Source organism: Lissotriton vulgaris, chromosome 6 (genome assembly GCF_964263255.1).
Source record: "Lissotriton vulgaris chromosome 6, aLisVul1.2, whole genome shotgun sequence".
Classification (NCBI taxonomy): domain Eukaryota; kingdom Metazoa; phylum Chordata; class Amphibia; order Caudata; family Salamandridae; genus Lissotriton; species Lissotriton vulgaris.
Window position 1 is genome coordinate 1,064,618,803 of NC_141694.1, and position 16,491 is coordinate 1,064,635,293.

Here is a 16,491-nt window from a genome sequence, read left to right on the forward strand (position 1 = left end):
CTGTTTGTTAATCAAAGCTTCCATAACTTGAGAAAAAAAGGAAGAAGAGAGATGGGTCTATAGTTTTGCAGATCCAAAGGGTCGCCATATTTTATTTTTATAAGGGTCTTATTTCAGCCTTCTTCTATTTCTAAGGGAAGGTGGCAGTGGCTAACGATAGATTACAGACTTCAGTAATCGGAGCCGCAAGGGCCGGGGCGAGAGCTGCGAGGATAAAATGAGAAGCCAGGTCTAGAGGGGAGCCAGATTTGATATGCACTAACAAAGACTGGACTTGCTTCGACGTGATGGCGCTGAAAGCCTCCAATTGGGGCTTTCAAAGCATCTCTCTGGGGAGAGAATGGATCTTCAGGATTGTGTGAGCCCATACTGAGTTCCTCCTCTGTGCTAAAAGAGCTATAGATTTTATCGATCTTTAGCTTAAAGTGATTGGCAAGATCATCACATAACTTTTAAGTCGACGAAAGGGAAGGTTTATTAACCCTTGGATTGGTGAACTCTTAAGCATCTATCAATATATCTTCTAACACCCACTCTCTCATTCATCCCAAACCCCATACCACTACTATGATCCCCAAAATAACCATTTCCGGAATCTCCCTTACTCTACCCCTCCTTGCATCATCTGACACCTCTTTTACTATACCGATCCCAAAACAAACCTTTCTAAACTCTTCCCTCTGACACTTCCCCTCCACAACCCCTTTTTACTCATCTAAAAGCCTCCTACTACTGCTATGACCTACAAAAAAAATAAAAAAATAAATCATTCACTCTCCTATCCCTCCACTATTCTTTTCAATCAAAATAACAGACTAACATGTTCACTTCTCAAATTTCATATTCCACTTTACTAATTCGCCACTAATCCTTTATGGGTCCCAGAGTACCGTGCTTCTCGCCAAAAAAGCGATTCAACACCTCATCAGAGGTAAGCAATCATTTTATAAATGCAAACCTTTTACCCTCTTCTATTCCTCTGCTGCCTTTCTCTATCCAACTGAATAACACATCCACCACTCAAACTACTTTCATATTTCACTATACTAATTTTCAACACTAATCCTTTATGGGTTCCAGAGTAGCATGCTACTCGCCAATAAAGCGCTTCAAAACCCCATCAGGGTTACAAACGCTATATAAATACAAACCTTTTTGCATTTCTACCCCTTCCCAACCCTTCTCAATCCAAATAACTGACTAACATATCCACCACTCACATTACTTTCATATTTCACTATACTAATTCAACACTAATCCTTATGGGTTCCAGAGTAGTGTGCTACTCACCAAAAAAAGTGCTTCAAACCCCATCACGGGTAGCAAGCGCTCTATAAATACAAACCTCTTTCCCTCTTCTATCCTGCAAATACCCTTCTCTATCCAAATAACTGAATAACTTATCCACCACTCAAATTACTTCATATTTCACTATACTCATTTTCAACACTAATCCTTTTATGGGTTCCGGAGTAGCGTGCTACTCGCCAGAAAAGAGCTTGAGCACCCCAAGCGTTATATGAATGCAAACCACTCTCCCCCTTCTATCCCTTAGCTATCCTTCTCACTCCGAATAACTGACTAATATCCACCACTCAAATTACTTTCATATTTCACCATACTAATTCACCACAAATCATTTATGGGTTTCCGGAGTAGAGTGCTACTGTCCAAAAAAAAGGCGCTTCAACACCCCTTCAGGGGTAACAAGCGCTATATAAATACAAACCTTTTTTCCTCTTCTATCCTTCCGCTATCCTTCTGAATCAAAATAACTGACTAACCTATCCACCAATTTAATAACTTTCATATTTCACTATACTAATTCATCACTAACCCTTTATGGGTCCCGAAGTAGCGTGCTACTCGCCGAAAAAGCGCTTTGACGCCTCATCGGGGGTAGTAAGCGCTATATAAATACAATTACAATACAACACAATCGTTTACATAGTGGCGGGTAACTATCATATTACTTTTCTATCTAATTTAGTTACGGCCTGTTTCCAGCTAATCAGTATAAGTGTTAACAAACCATGTGTACTCCTATTTCACAATAGGTGTGTAGAGGTATTGAACACATTATAAATCTTTGTATTGAAGAGTAACCCTGTGTATAGGTGACAGTCGACTTTTGTTCATTATGTTCCATATGTATTTTGTTACTGCAGAATATTTTTCAGCAGGGCTAAGACTCTACGTACTACATTCTAAGTACTGTAAGAAGCCTTTACTTTTACACAGAATCATCTCAGCATGACAATTTCTACTTAACATAGAAGACTGTTGTTACGATTGGAGAAATAGCACTGTGTACCAGAAATGCATTGGCTAGGCTGGGGCAACAAGAATGATCCAACATGGCTCTCTCCTCGTCATATTTAGGACTCTGTGGGAATGGAGGGACATCATAAGCAAATATCTCAATCCTTGCGATCTGAAATGCCACGTGCCTATTTGTGGGGATCTACTTGCATTTAACTGCCACTCGTTGAGAGCTATTGCAAATAAGCCCAGGTTTGGACCTCCCAATTCCTGAAAGATATTCTACAGCTTGCATTGTTCCAGATCCTACATGTGGTATGTGGCATTTTATTGAAGTTCTGCTGAGTGAGTCGGCCAATTGGTTATCTATTCTGGGAAAACGTTCCACTTCCACTTCGAAAGTAATTTGGTGGAGAAGAATCCATCTTCTGACCTTCCTTGGATAGTAGATGTGATCTTGCTCCTTCTTGTTTCTTTAGGTAAACCATTGTGGTTGTATTATTGGTGTGGACCAGTACTACCAAATTCTTTATTCTCTGGAGACAGGATTTAAGACCCAGAGAAATGGCCCTTAACTCCAAGAAGTTGATGTGCATTTTTGCTTCTTGGGACATCCATTTGACACACACTTCTAGGTCTTATAAGTGTGCTGCCCATCCTTCTAGGGACACGTCTGTAGGAAGGTGGATACCGGACTATGGTTACCCCAGATTTTTTGCCTTGTGTTTAGCTGTTTTTTTCCGACTTAGTAGGCCTGGTGAGGAAATATAAATTCTATGGTCAAGTTGTGTTCCCTAGCGCGTACCCCACCGACTCCATGTACCAGCTTAAAGTGCATGTAACTTCCCTCCTGTGCCAGCTATGAAGACGCAAATACATTTGCGTCCAACGTTAACTTGTCCTCTTTCAGACCCACCCTGAATGGGTTAAATAGTCCGTTCCTAAGTATGCTATGCCAACGTCTTTTTGTAGTGTACTTTACATGTTTTTCCTGCTCTGGCAAAGTAGGCCCTGAATTTCTGCCATCGAGCCTCTTTTTCTGGCTTCTGACTATGACATCCTCAGCCCAGGCTGCCTCTGTACCCGTGAACTCTGACTTACTTCCAGCGCGGCCCCTCGCGCTCAGCTCAGCCCGCTTTCTGCCAAGACTGACTATAACCTTCGAGTTATCTGTTCCGCTCCTCGAAAATGCATTCCTGCCTACCAGCTTCAGTAAACATCCTCCCCAGCTGCAGAGCCAAAGGGCCAAAGGGCCGACCCGTCTCAGTGCAAGTAATTCATAGCTTCTGTTACCATGCTTCCATGGAAGGCCCCTTTGCCCCCACGCTTCTCATGCAGACACTTAGGCGCTTATACACGCATCCACAGTTAGCATAGAATAGCTTCTGCCCTAGAGACCTTTCCGCCCAGATAATATGGTTCCTAAACATCAGATACCAGATATGATAGAAGTACAAGTTGATCTGACATGCCAGACTTCTGTCTCTTTCCGTCAGTGTAAATGTCAAGTCCCCTGCACCCCTCCAATCACACGTCATGCAGCTGCGCGCGCATCCAAGCTTCCGATTTCTGCTGACATTGCCACATTTCTGCTTGGTGCCACCCACCTGCGTCACCTATCAGTGACGTTTCTAGCACACACCTCCAGTTCACGCCTCTTGATTACGTACTAGTACCACGTGTATACTGTTATCTTGTCTTCTCTCAACTGTTACGCCTCCTGCACTGTTGCTTATGATATGAATTAAGTATATAAGCTATGTATTGTCAATAAAATGTGGCGCGCGCTCTCTATCCCTTCTGACACCCCTGTGGTGGTCAGAATCAGATATCCTGGTCATGACCATTCCTTTTTAAGGAATAAAACCCCTAAGAACTCTAACACCACGGACTCTGGTTTTTTCTTTCCGATCTGAGTTATTATTGATTAAGTACTTACCTGCATAGAAATTAAGAGAGTAAATTAATTATTTACGTCATTTTGGCGCCCGAATAGGGACCCCCCCCCCACCTCACGCGCCGGTTGGCGCATTGCAAGCTCTGTCCCCTGCCATCAGTTAGATGGAACCTACGCGTACCGGCAGGATTTCCTGCATCTCCCTCTGACCCACGGAGGTGACGAAGACTGCGATCAGTGCCCAGACGAGGCGGTGAGGAGTGCGGAGGATCCCGACCAGAGCCTAGCCGAAAGAAGCAAGGTCCGAGGTGTCAAGAGGCCCACCAGGTTTCCGAGGTTTTCCGAAATTTTCAGAAGTCTTCCGAAGTTTTCCGAAGTATCGAGTCGAGTCCAGTCGAGTTTTCCGAGGCCTTCTGTTTCCGTGCCTCCCGGTGAGTACCATTGCTGGGACGTATCTAGACGGGTTTGGGTACACAAGTCCGGTCTGCACTGTTTTTAGGCAGTGTATCTGTACTGTTTAGCAGTATATCTAGTATTCTGAATTTCTGCACTGTTACACCAGTGTATCTGTACTGTTGAGCAGTACATCCAGTATAGAGGGTAGTCATCTATGTCTCAAATGTCTTCTTATGTGATTAATGTCGTGGTATGAATGTGACCGTTTTAATGTGCATTATTGTGTTTCTCGTATAAACTAGCTGTAACCAGTATTAAGGAGTAAGGATTGAGTATTCAGTAATAAGTAAACAAGATGCCGTTTTTCAACAAGTTAAAGCAGATAGGAACCAGGAAAGGGATACTGGAGGAAGAAATTCCTATTCCCCCTAGGGACACTCCAGGTAACTTTATGTATCATAAACATGGCATAGATGCCATATTGTATTTAGAGTTATGGGCCGACTATACCAAGCATCTAGACGAAAGACACAGATGGCCTGTTACCGGAACATGGGATGCCGAGTGCATCATGAAGGTAGAAGAAGTGCTATGGAAAAAGAAAGCTAGACAATCTCAGAAAGACGCCATAGAATTCTGGCGTAAGGAATCACATAAGCGTGCTGAGAAAGCACTCCGTAGAGAGGACAGACTTAAAGAATCAGACAAGGCCCAAGAAAACGAGTTAGTTACTGAAGGGATCCGAGTAAAAACAGAACAAATAGACCGTGCCCGAAACAATCTCGTAAATGGTATGTATCTCGCGGCCGAGGGTACACCTGAGGCCCTATCAGAAATACCGAAAAACACACCGCCACCATTAGTTCCAACTAAAGTAATGCATAAGACTACTAAAGACATATTCCTAAATTCTTATCTAGAGGATGTAGCACCAGCTTACACCAATCTGCCTGTTCGTGCCCTGCCTCCTGACAGGGACGAGGGTGGCACCCCGCCCCCAGATCATGTTCCGCCAGTACCGCGACAGACCTCCCCCGTTCCGCCAGCCCCGCCACTTCCCGCACCCAAAATTGACCTACCGAAACAAAGTCTACCTGATCCTACCAAACGACAAATTCAAGTTCAGATACAGACTCCACAGGGAGATAATGCCCAAGCCTCCGCTTCAGTAGGTGCGACCGCGGGTCTTCGGACCCCGCCATTAACACACAGATTCAATCTCAGGGATATGCAGAGTCCTCTCACGTTCAGGTCACCCCGCCTTGACGCATTAAAGGAAAACATTTCAGTTTGCAGGTATGATCCAGTACCCGGAAAAGACGATCAAATGATATTGGCATCACTACGGTTAAGATCTGCTACTGATATCTTGTTATGCTATGTAGGAATGAAGGACCGTCTAGATAGAATATATGAGTTTGTTCAGACAGGGAAAGACCCTGACAGTATCAAGGATGCCATGGAGAAACAGAAAGTTGACATTCAAGCACAAATACTACGATTTTTCATAAATTGCCTAATAAGAGAACGAGACAGGCCTGGAACAGATCGAAGTGAATTAGATGCACTAAACAAGTGGGGTCAAAATATAGCTGAAGGAAAACATGACAAGGGGGCTTGCATAGCCAGTATGTACAAGAAAATTAGAAAAGCAGTGATAACAGTACACCAGAAAGAAAAAGCTTCCTCCGAGGAGGAAGAAGAACTTGAAGAACCAGAAAGGACTCCAGATACTATAGCGTATGTAGGTAAGGGAACTTACCTTAGGAAGGGCATCCGTCCGGAAAACAAGAGAGTTTTTCTCTCTGCTTTAACAAACCCGAATTCTTCTGAACATCAGTTCCAGGAGACTGATAAAAGACTACGAGAAAGAATGGGGTACCATGTACTCAATTCGATGGATGAACAAGAACTAGCCCGGTCAGCCATATTATGGGCTGAAAATCCGGACATATATAATGATGACACTTTAGCACAGACGTTTCTGAACCTTTCCCCAGACGAACAGAAATTAGCAGGTGTGTACATGACTCAGCACCTCCTCACGAAATACAGAAACCAACATTCCGATCCAGGTCCCTTACACGAAACATTAGAAGCACTACTCATGGATAGATGGAGAGGTTTCAGTACCAAGTTAATACAGATAATTCTAGAACAACGACATAAATATAACACTTTCGTAAGCCCTGAATATGTTCCGGCCCCGCCTCCAGAAAGGAAAATGTACCACATGCAATGCGGGAGTGGCATTGAAAGTCAGAACCCTTTACGAGAAGTACACCCAGTTATGGGTACGGATCATGTCTTGAAACGTGTATATGTACACACGCCACTGACTAAGTTAGAACTGTTAGAAATGAAGAAACTAGTTCCGTGTCATGATAAAGACCCTGCAGGTTTTCACAGAGAGCTTAAAGACATGTTACTAATGGGGGATTACACGTATGATGATATCATGAAAATGTTAAAGGTGCTGTTGCCCACGGGCATTTACGAGAAATTAAAGGAAAAAGAATGGGAGGTGGGGGACACAAAGATTGCATGGGCAGAAATAGAAGACGAAGAAAGCAAACGGGTCCCAGGGGTAGGCCTTGGGGACAAGACTAAAGCATTACCCGGTTTAATAGTACAGGTCCTGCCAAGATTATTGACAACTAGAAAAGAAGATTGGGACGCCATCTCGTCCTGTAAACAGAAACATGATGAAGATACTAGTGACTTCTATTCAAGATTCGAGAAATGTTTCATTATTAATAGTGGCCTAAAACCAAGTAGCGAGTCATATCCACACCTTTTTGTATCAAAACTAGTCGAGAACTCTCTACCATTAGTTAAAAATAGAGTGTACAAAGTTGAAAGTACTTGGCAGGCAAATACGCCATCCCAGATGTTACAAATGTTACAATATCATCAGAATAGAATTAGAGAAGAACAGGATCAAGAACAGAAACGTATGAAAGACACGAAAATGAAAATGTTAGTAGCTCAGACGGTCCCAGCCGACGGTCAAAGGAAGGGTGGGACCCAGACAAGTCACACTACAGCTCCCGTTAAAGGGACATGCAATTACTGCAAGCAGCCAGGTCATTACGTACATGAATGCCCAGTCCTGAAACATAACATAGCGACAGGTAAAACTAAAGAAAGACCGCATCCGCCTAGACAAGACCAGGTCCAGCAACAGACCTCACAAAATGTACAGCCAATGCAGAATACACAGCCTATGCATGCTCCATCTCATACAGCACAGACAGTAGCAGGACCACAGCCCATTGCCGCGACTCAGCAAGTTTCACAACAGATGTACCAGTATGCTGTTGGACAGGCCACATGAAGGGCCGCTCTCCCCCGGCCCAACCAGGCCTGAACCCAGTCCCGCAAGTACCACACACCACCATTGCACGTCCTCCGTCCCCTCAGGGACCCCTGCCCTCGAGCCTGCCGACCTCGTGGGTCCGATCCACTGCCGGCCCACGCGCCCAGCCTGGGGCGCCATCTTGGACACTCCACCACGAGGCCGCCTGGCCCCCGATCGACCTCAACCCTGGGCCTGGCCCGGCCGCAGACATTCCGGCACCACCCTCCACCCAGGAGGTGAGCGGACTACTTGGCAAGTCAATGGGAGAAAGAGGTGCCGATGGCTCTCCCCCACCAAGTGCCGCTCGCCCATCGCCTCCCCGGGCGCTGGCTCCACCCCCCTGCTGGGTGTCTGGACGCCCCCATCCCGGACCTCCCGACCTCCAAGTGCGAGGGTCCGGACATCAAAGCACACCAGCCCTATAACTGGGGCAGCTCCAGAGCAGGAAGGCAGTTGTATCTTGGAGTCGAGAGACGTAAAGAGGAACTCATCCTGGACGGACTACTGGCGCTGCCATAGCTCTGTCCTGTGCACCATCGTCCTGCCTGTTGGCGCTGCCACAGTCGTCGTAACCTTCATCCTTCATCGTCGTCGGGATCTGCTGGCGTGGCCGCGGACCGTTGTAACCGTCATCTTCCACCGGGACCTGCAGGCTCCGCCGCGGACCGTCGTCCTTCCTTCATCCATCTCGGGACCTGCTTGGCTCCTCCACGGCCCGATCATCTAGAACGCCGAGCTCGAGGATTGAGAGCTATTTTGTACTCATTGGTAACTAAGACTGTCCCGCTACCCCTTTCCTAAACCAGAGACTAGAACCGAGGGGACCCCTGAGTCCAGACCTCCTTGTATCCATCATCGTAACCTAAGAATTGCATATAAAGTCTCGTTAACCTTCAACCTTGTGTGGTGTCCGTCTGTGGGGGGGAAGTTACTTATCTGTACAGTCGTTGGAGAAGGCTCTCCCTGGAGACCTCTCCCCGTAACCTCGGCCGACCCTCCCGGTCCGTCTAACATTGGTGGCCAGCGGCGCGATCCGAATCACCGCATAAACGTACAGAGAGTAGCTCACCCCACGACGGAGTCACAATGACCACAAAAGAGAGCGGATCAACCGAGAAATTCCAAATGGAGAAATTGGGGGAGTACAACCATCGTGAACTTAAACAATTCTGCATCGAACTGGGTATCGCTACCACCGGACTGAGTACCAAGGACGATTTTAAGCATGCCCTAGAATCTTGGGCAGAAACCGGGGCTGCCGGAACCCCTGATCAAAGCACCGTAGAAAAAACGACCACGGCCCCGGAAGAGCAAAGAACGGGTCTCTCGCAAGACGAGATCCAGGAAAGAGAAAGGACCCGACTACACGAACTCGAAATGGCCCGACTTAAAATGGACGTTGGACTTAAGTTGGCCGAACAAAAAATCAACTTAGAGCACCTGCGTCTCCGAGAAGAAAGAGAGGAGAAACAGAGACAAAGGGAGCTCGAGGAAAAAAAACTAGCGTACGAACACGAACGAAACCTAGCCGAGATCAACCTACGCAAGCAGAATAAAGAAGCAGGGGTGCCCGAGCGACCCCTCACCCCAGGGGCCACAGACAAAAAGGTACACATCCCCAAGGATGTTGTCCGAGAATACTTCAGAGAGGACGACATCCAGCAATGGTTTAAAGCCTATGAAATCGCTATGACTGCACACCGGATCGATAGAAGCGACTGGGGAGCCGGTCTCTGGGGAAGATTCCTCAATGAGGGCCGCGACACCCTACTACAGCTCCCGGACCACCAGATGACCTCCTACGACCATATGAAAGCGGCCCTCCTCACCCGCTATGGTCTCACACCCGAGATGTACCGTCAGAGGTTCCGAGACTGCACCCGCATCCCGGGTACAACTTGGGTGGACTATGTAACATACTTTAGCCGAGCCTTCGAGGGCTGGATCCGAGGAAGCAACGTCACGACCTACGAGCAACTATTTAACCTGATGGTATGGGAGCATCTGTCGAACAATTGCTTCATTGAACTCCGCCAACACCTCCTCGACAGCAAGTTAACGGATCCCCGGCAGCTCGCAGCCGAAGCTGACCGGTGGGAGATCACCAGAGTGGGCCGGAATGGGTCCTACGAACAGAACCGGAACAACAATGGTCAGCACCGACCCAGAGGAGGAGGAGGGGGCCAAGGGCGAGGAAGAGACAACGCCCCGGTCGCCCCCGCTACCAACACCACCCCCCCCGGCCAACCGGGGCAGCACCCCAGCGCGACCGGGGTACAGAGCCAATGTCACGTGTCACCGATGTCAACGAGTCGGCCACTATGCGAACGACCCAAACTGCCCGCAGTACCAGAGCCCAAAACCCCGCCAAGTGGCCGCTGCAGCCCTAGGGGAAGAACAGATCTCCGAGGAACAGGAAGAGTACGAACAAGAGCATCAAGAGTGGGAACCAGCCGCCATGACTCTAGCCTGCTTAGGGGGGAAAGACATGGTCCCGCGGGTCCCCCTACCCGCTAACACCCAGAAGTACAGCCAATGGGTGAGCATCAATGGACACCAGGCCGAAGCCCTTCGTGACACCGGGGCCAGTGTGACAGCCGTCCGCTGTCACCTGGTGGCCCCAGAACAGTATCTACCGAACATTCTCTGCCCTGTACGATCAGCCGATAACTCGGAGAGCCTGTGTCGGATGGCCTGCGTCCCCTTCGAGTGGGGGGGGGTCTCCGGCATGTTGAAAGTGACGGTCCGAGACGATGCCCCCGTAGACTGCCTCCTGGGCAATGACCTGGAAAGCTCTCCGTGGGCCGCCGTGGAGCGAAAGGAACACCTGGGGATGTTGGGTGTCCCAGACTGGGCGTGCGTCACCACCCGTTCCATGGCCGCCCGTGCCAACCACCAGCCAGAAGAACCCGAATGGCCGGCGCCACCGCCTCCGGTCGCCCCGACCGAAAACACCGACCGTAACATTCCCGCCGAACCAGCTCAATCTACCGACCTCGCTAACCTCGACCAGTGGCCTCAAGAAGGGGGGCCCACGCAAGAACAATTTCGCAAAGAACAGAAGACCTGTCCCTCCCTCGAGGGACTCCGCCAGCAAGCGCTCGCCCAAAGCGCAGGGGATACCCCCGGAACTCATTGGGTCTACTGGGACAATGATCTGCTGTACAGCGAGCAAAGAATCGCCGAGCTGGGGAGCAACCGAGTACTAGTGGTACCCCTCCGTTTCAGAGACTTCCTGTTAAACCTGGCCCACGATGTTCCCCTGGCAGGACATCTGGGACAAGATAAAACCTACAGTCGCCTAGTGACCCACTTCTTCTGGCCCAAAATGAGAAACGATGTGCACCAGCATTGCCGATCTTGCCCCACGTGCCAAGCCAGTGGGAAGAGCGGCCGCAAACTAAAGGCTCCCCTGCAACCTTTTCCCGTGGTCACTACCCCGTTTGAGAGAGTCGGAATAGACATTGTGGGGCCCTTGGACCCACGCACAAAACAAGGCCATCGATTCATCCTGGTGCTAGTGGACCACGCCACCCGCTACCCTGAGGCTGTTCCTCTGCGAACTGTGACAGCCCCGGTGGTCGGCCGGGCCCTGATGGGGATCTTCTCCCGTGTGGGCTTCCCCCGAGAAGTCGTCAGCGACAGAGGCACGAACTTTATTTCCAAATACATGAAGTCCCTCTGGCAACAGTGCGGGGTCACCTACAGATTCACAACCCCCTATCACCCTCAAGGGAACGGACTCGTTGAGCGGTTCAACCGCACGCTAAAGGGAATGATCGGGGGGTTGGAAGAGCCCCTCCGTCGCCAGTGGGATGTGCTGCTGCCGTGCCTCCTCTTCGCGTATCGAGAAGTCCCCCAGAAATCCCTGGGCTTCAGCCCATTTGAACTGCTATATGGACACCCAGTGCGAGGGCCGCTCAGTCTCGTCAAAGAAGGCTGGGAGATGCCTCCGCTAAAGAACCCTCCAGATGTCTTCCGGTACCTCCTCACCCTCCGCAACCAGACCCGGCGGTTCAGAGAACTAGCGAAGGCCAACCTAGAGGCCAGTCAAGAGGACATGAAAAAATGGTATGACCAGAACGCCTCATCCATTGAATTCGAACCTGGCCAACAGGTATGGGTGATGTCCCCCACTGAGCCATGCGCCCTGCAAGACAAATGGACGGGGCCCTTCAAAGTAATAGAGCGCAAGGGTCCTGCCACTTATCTCATCGACATGGAATCCTCCCGGAACCCTCTCCGGGTCCTCCACGCTAATAGACTAAAGCCCCACTTTGTGCGAACAGAGCTCAGCCTCCTGATGGCCACAGACACTGGGGTTGAAGAAGACTCCGAGCCTCTCCCTGACCTCCTCCGGACTCAAGAGCCAGACGGCTCCGTGGATGGGGTCCGGCTCTCAGAGGCCCTCACCAGAGAACAACGCCAGGAGTGTCAAGCCCTCCTATCACAGTTCGCCAGCCTGTTCTCCCTCACCCCGGGTGTCACTTCCTGGTGTATGCACGATGTGGATACCGGGGACAGCCCCCCTATCCGCCACCGAGCCTACCGCGTGCCAGACCGGGTACGGGCCTGCATCCAGGAAGAAATAGCCAAGATGCTCACGATCGGGGTCATCGAGCCTTCAGACAGTCCCTGGGCCAGCCCTGTCGTACTGGTCCCCAAAGCAGCTGCCCCCGGCACCACACCAGAACTCCGGTTCTGCGTCGACTACCGGGGCTTGAATGCGGTCACCAGAACCGACGCGCACCCCATCCCCCGGGCAGATGAACTAGTCGACCGAATGGGAGCTGCCCGCTACCTCAGCATCTTCGACCTGACAGCAGGCTATTGGCAGATCGGCCTCACACCCCGGGCGCAAGAACGTTCTGCCTTCTCCACCCCCGATGGCCATTACCATTTCACGGTCATGCCCTTCGGCATGAAGAATGCCCCAGCAACATTCCAACGGCTCGTCAATCAGGTCCTAGCGGGGCTCGAAGGATTCAGCGCCGCCTACCTAGACGACATCGCTGTATACAGCCACCATTGGACCGAGCACCTCCACCACCTCCGAGCAGTGCTGCAAGCCCTTCAGCGAGCTGGCCTCACGATCAAGGCCAGCAAGTGTCAAATTGGGCAAGGGTCTGTAACCTACCTCGGACACCAGGTGGGAAGCGGCCTAGTGGCCCCGCTACAGCTGAAAATTGCCGCCATCCAGGCCTGGCAGCCCCCCATCACCCAAACCGAGGTACGAGCCTTCCTGGGCCTCACGGGCTACTACCGAAGGTTCGTGAAAGACTATGGTACCATAGTGGGGCCCCTCACAGAACTCACGTCAAAAAACCAACCCAAGAAAGTCACCTGGACCCCAGAGTGTCAAACTGCATTTGAACAATTAAAAGCCGCCATGTGTTCCGCCCCTGTGCTCCAGGCCCCAGACTACAGCCGGGAGTTCGTCGTCCAGACGGACGCCTCCGACCAGGGCATTGGGGCAGTCCTGTCTCAAGTGAACACCGAAGGCCTTGATCAACCGGTGGCCTTCATCAGCCGGAGACTCCTACCACGGGAGCAACGCTGGAGCACCATAGAGAGGGAGGCCTTCGCTGTGGTATGGGCCCTCAAGAAACTCCGGCCCTACCTTTTCGGCACCCACTTTCGGGTGCAGACCGACCACCGACCCCTGCAATGGCTGATGCATATGCGGGGGGAGAACCCAAAGTTGCTACGCTGGTCCATCTCCTTGCAAGGTATGGACTTCACAGTCGAACACCGGCCTGGGCCAGATCACGCCAACGCGGATGGCCTGTCCCGGTTTTTCCGCCTCGACGAGGAGAGTCCCCAAGAGGATGGGTAACTCTCCCCGCCTTCAGCTGGGGGGGACGCATGTTGGACAGGCCACATGAAGGGCCGCTCTCCCCCGGCCCAACCAGGCCTGAACCCAGTCCCGCAAGTACCACACACCACCATTGCACGTCCTCCGTCCCCTCAGGGACCCCTGCCCTCGAGCCTGCCGACCTCGTGGGTCCGATCCACTGCCGGCCCACGCGCCCAGCCTGGGGCGCCATCTTGGACACTCCACCACGAGGCCGCCTGGCCCCCGATCGACCTCAACCCTGGGCCTGGCCCGGCCGCAGACATTCCGGCACCACCCTCCACCCAGGAGGTGAGCGGACTACTTGGCAAGTCAATGGGAGAAAGAGGTGCCGATGGCTCTCCCCCACCAAGTGCCGCTCGCCCATCGCCTCCCCGGGCGCTGGCTCCACCCCCCTGCTGGGTGTCTGGACGCCCCCATCCCGGACCTCCCGACCTCCAAGTGCGAGGGTCCGGACATCAAAGCACACCAGCCCTATAACTGGGGCAGCTCCAGAGCAGGAAGGCAGTTGTATCTTGGAGTCGAGAGACGTAAAGAGGAACTCATCCTGGACGGACTACTGGCGCTGCCATAGCTCTGTCCTGTGCACCATCGTCCTGCCTGTTGGCGCTGCCACAGTCGTCGTAACCTTCATCCTTCATCGTCGTCGGGATCTGCTGGCGTGGCCGCGGACCGTTGTAACCGTCATCTTCCACCGGGACCTGCAGGCTCCGCCGCGGACCGTCGTCCTTCCTTCATCCATCTCGGGACCTGCTTGGCTCCTCCACGGCCCGATCATCTAGAACGCCGAGCTCGAGGATTGAGAGCTATTTTGTACTCATTGGTAACTAAGACTGTCCCGCTACCCCTTTCCTAAACCAGAGACTAGAACCGAGGGGACCCCTGAGTCCAGACCTCCTTGTATCCATCATCGTAACCTAAGAATTGCATATAAAGTCTCGTTAACCTTCAACCTTGTGTGGTGTCCGTCTGTGGGGGGGAAGTTACTTATCTGTACAGTCGTTGGAGAAGGCTCTCCCTGGAGACCTCTCCCCGTAACCTCGGCCGACCCTCCCGGTCCGTCTAACATATGCCCAATCTGCATATCCAGATTACCCCCGATATACATGAAACAGCCTAGAGAGGGAAGGTGGTTTGCCTCTTATTGAAATTCCTGTAGATCAAGAAGGTCCTTATGTACACAGTCACGTATTGGGAAAAGACAGAAAGTTTTTAATTGACACAGGGGCAAGCCGCACCACCATCAGTCATAATGAAGTCCCAGGGGCACCCCTCTCAGGCTCACAGAATGTTTCCCTTGGTTTCTCAGGACAGCCTATTGTAAATGAAGTATCGGAACCAGTACCCTTGGCTGTGGGTCCATTATCACGAGTTACAGATTTGCTACTTACGAACTCATGCCCAGAAAATCTGTTAGGAATTAAAACTTTGAAGGCTCTAGGAGCTATAATATGCTGTTCCCCGGAGGGAGTTAGACTCTTTCTACGGGATTTCAAGGGTCATTATGTTTTACGAGAATTTGATGTCAGATTGAAAAATGTACCAGATCACCTATGGGCAAAAGGCCCAGCTGACGTAGGTTGTATGCATATCACTCCATACCGTGTTTCACTCAAGACAGGAGTTGTTCTACCCAGAATCAGACAATACAAGTTACCACCCGATGCTGTAGTAGCTTTACTGAAAATCATTGAAGAGCTTATTGCCCAAGGAGTGGTCGTAGAGACCGACTCCAATATCTGTAATTCACCTATCATCCCAATTCTTAAACGTACTGACCCCAATGCACCGCCAGTATATCGGCTGGTGATTGATCTTCGAGAATTGAACAAATGCATTGTACCACAGTACCCTGTGGTCCCCGATATCTCTTCCCTATTGACTGCTATTGATTCAGAAGCAACGTTCTTTACTGTAATTGATCTCAAGAACGCTTTCTTCAGTGTACCTATTGACACGGAGAGCCAATATCTCTTCGGATTCAGTTTAAATGGACGAAGTTTCAAATTTTCCCGCGCACCTCAAGGATTCACAGAAAGCCCCAGCATCTATAGTCAAGCACTGAAAAGACAACTAGATTGTATTCAAATGCCATTTAACACAGCCTTACTGCAATACGTCGATGATCTACTGATCACCGCACGAAGTGAGCCCGAATGTGAACAAGCATCACTGACAGTTTTACATTTCCTGGCCGACAAGGGACACAAGGTGTCTCCTTCGAAGCTGCAATTCTGTGTTCAGCAAGTTGTGTACTTGGGTCACTTGCTGTCCAAAGTGGGGAGACAGCTCACTCCCGATCGCATTCAGTTAATTGTAAACATGCCACGACCCCAGACACAAAAGGAAGTGCGGGCCTTCATAGGCCTCACCTCGTACTGCAGACAATGGATTCCTCAATATGCATTTCTAGCTAAACCACTCATCCAGTTAACGACGCAGGAGGCGGCAACTTCGACTGTCCTCCCTTGGACTCAGGAACACACACAAGCCTTTGAGGAATTAAAGAAAGCATTATGCCAAGCACCAGTTTTAGCGACACCATGTTACAGCAAACCGTTTACACTTTTTGTTACAGAACGTGATGGTACAGCATTGTCTGTCCTCACTCAAGATCAAGCAGGTTCACATAAGCCTTGCGCTTATTTTTCAAGTACATTGGATTCAGTAGCCCAGGCACTCCCTGCGTGCTTAAAGTCAGTAGCAGCAACAGCGTTAGCA

At 50.4% G+C, this 16,491-nt stretch overlaps 1 protein-coding gene across 2 annotated transcripts in view; it reads right to left on the bottom strand.

The window, feature by feature from the left end:
- FAM120B (family with sequence similarity 120 member B) overlaps positions 1 to 16,491 on the bottom strand; it is a 1,223,188-nt gene that overhangs the window by 582,362 nt on the left and 624,335 nt on the right. The gene's annotated exons all lie outside the window — the stretch shown is intronic.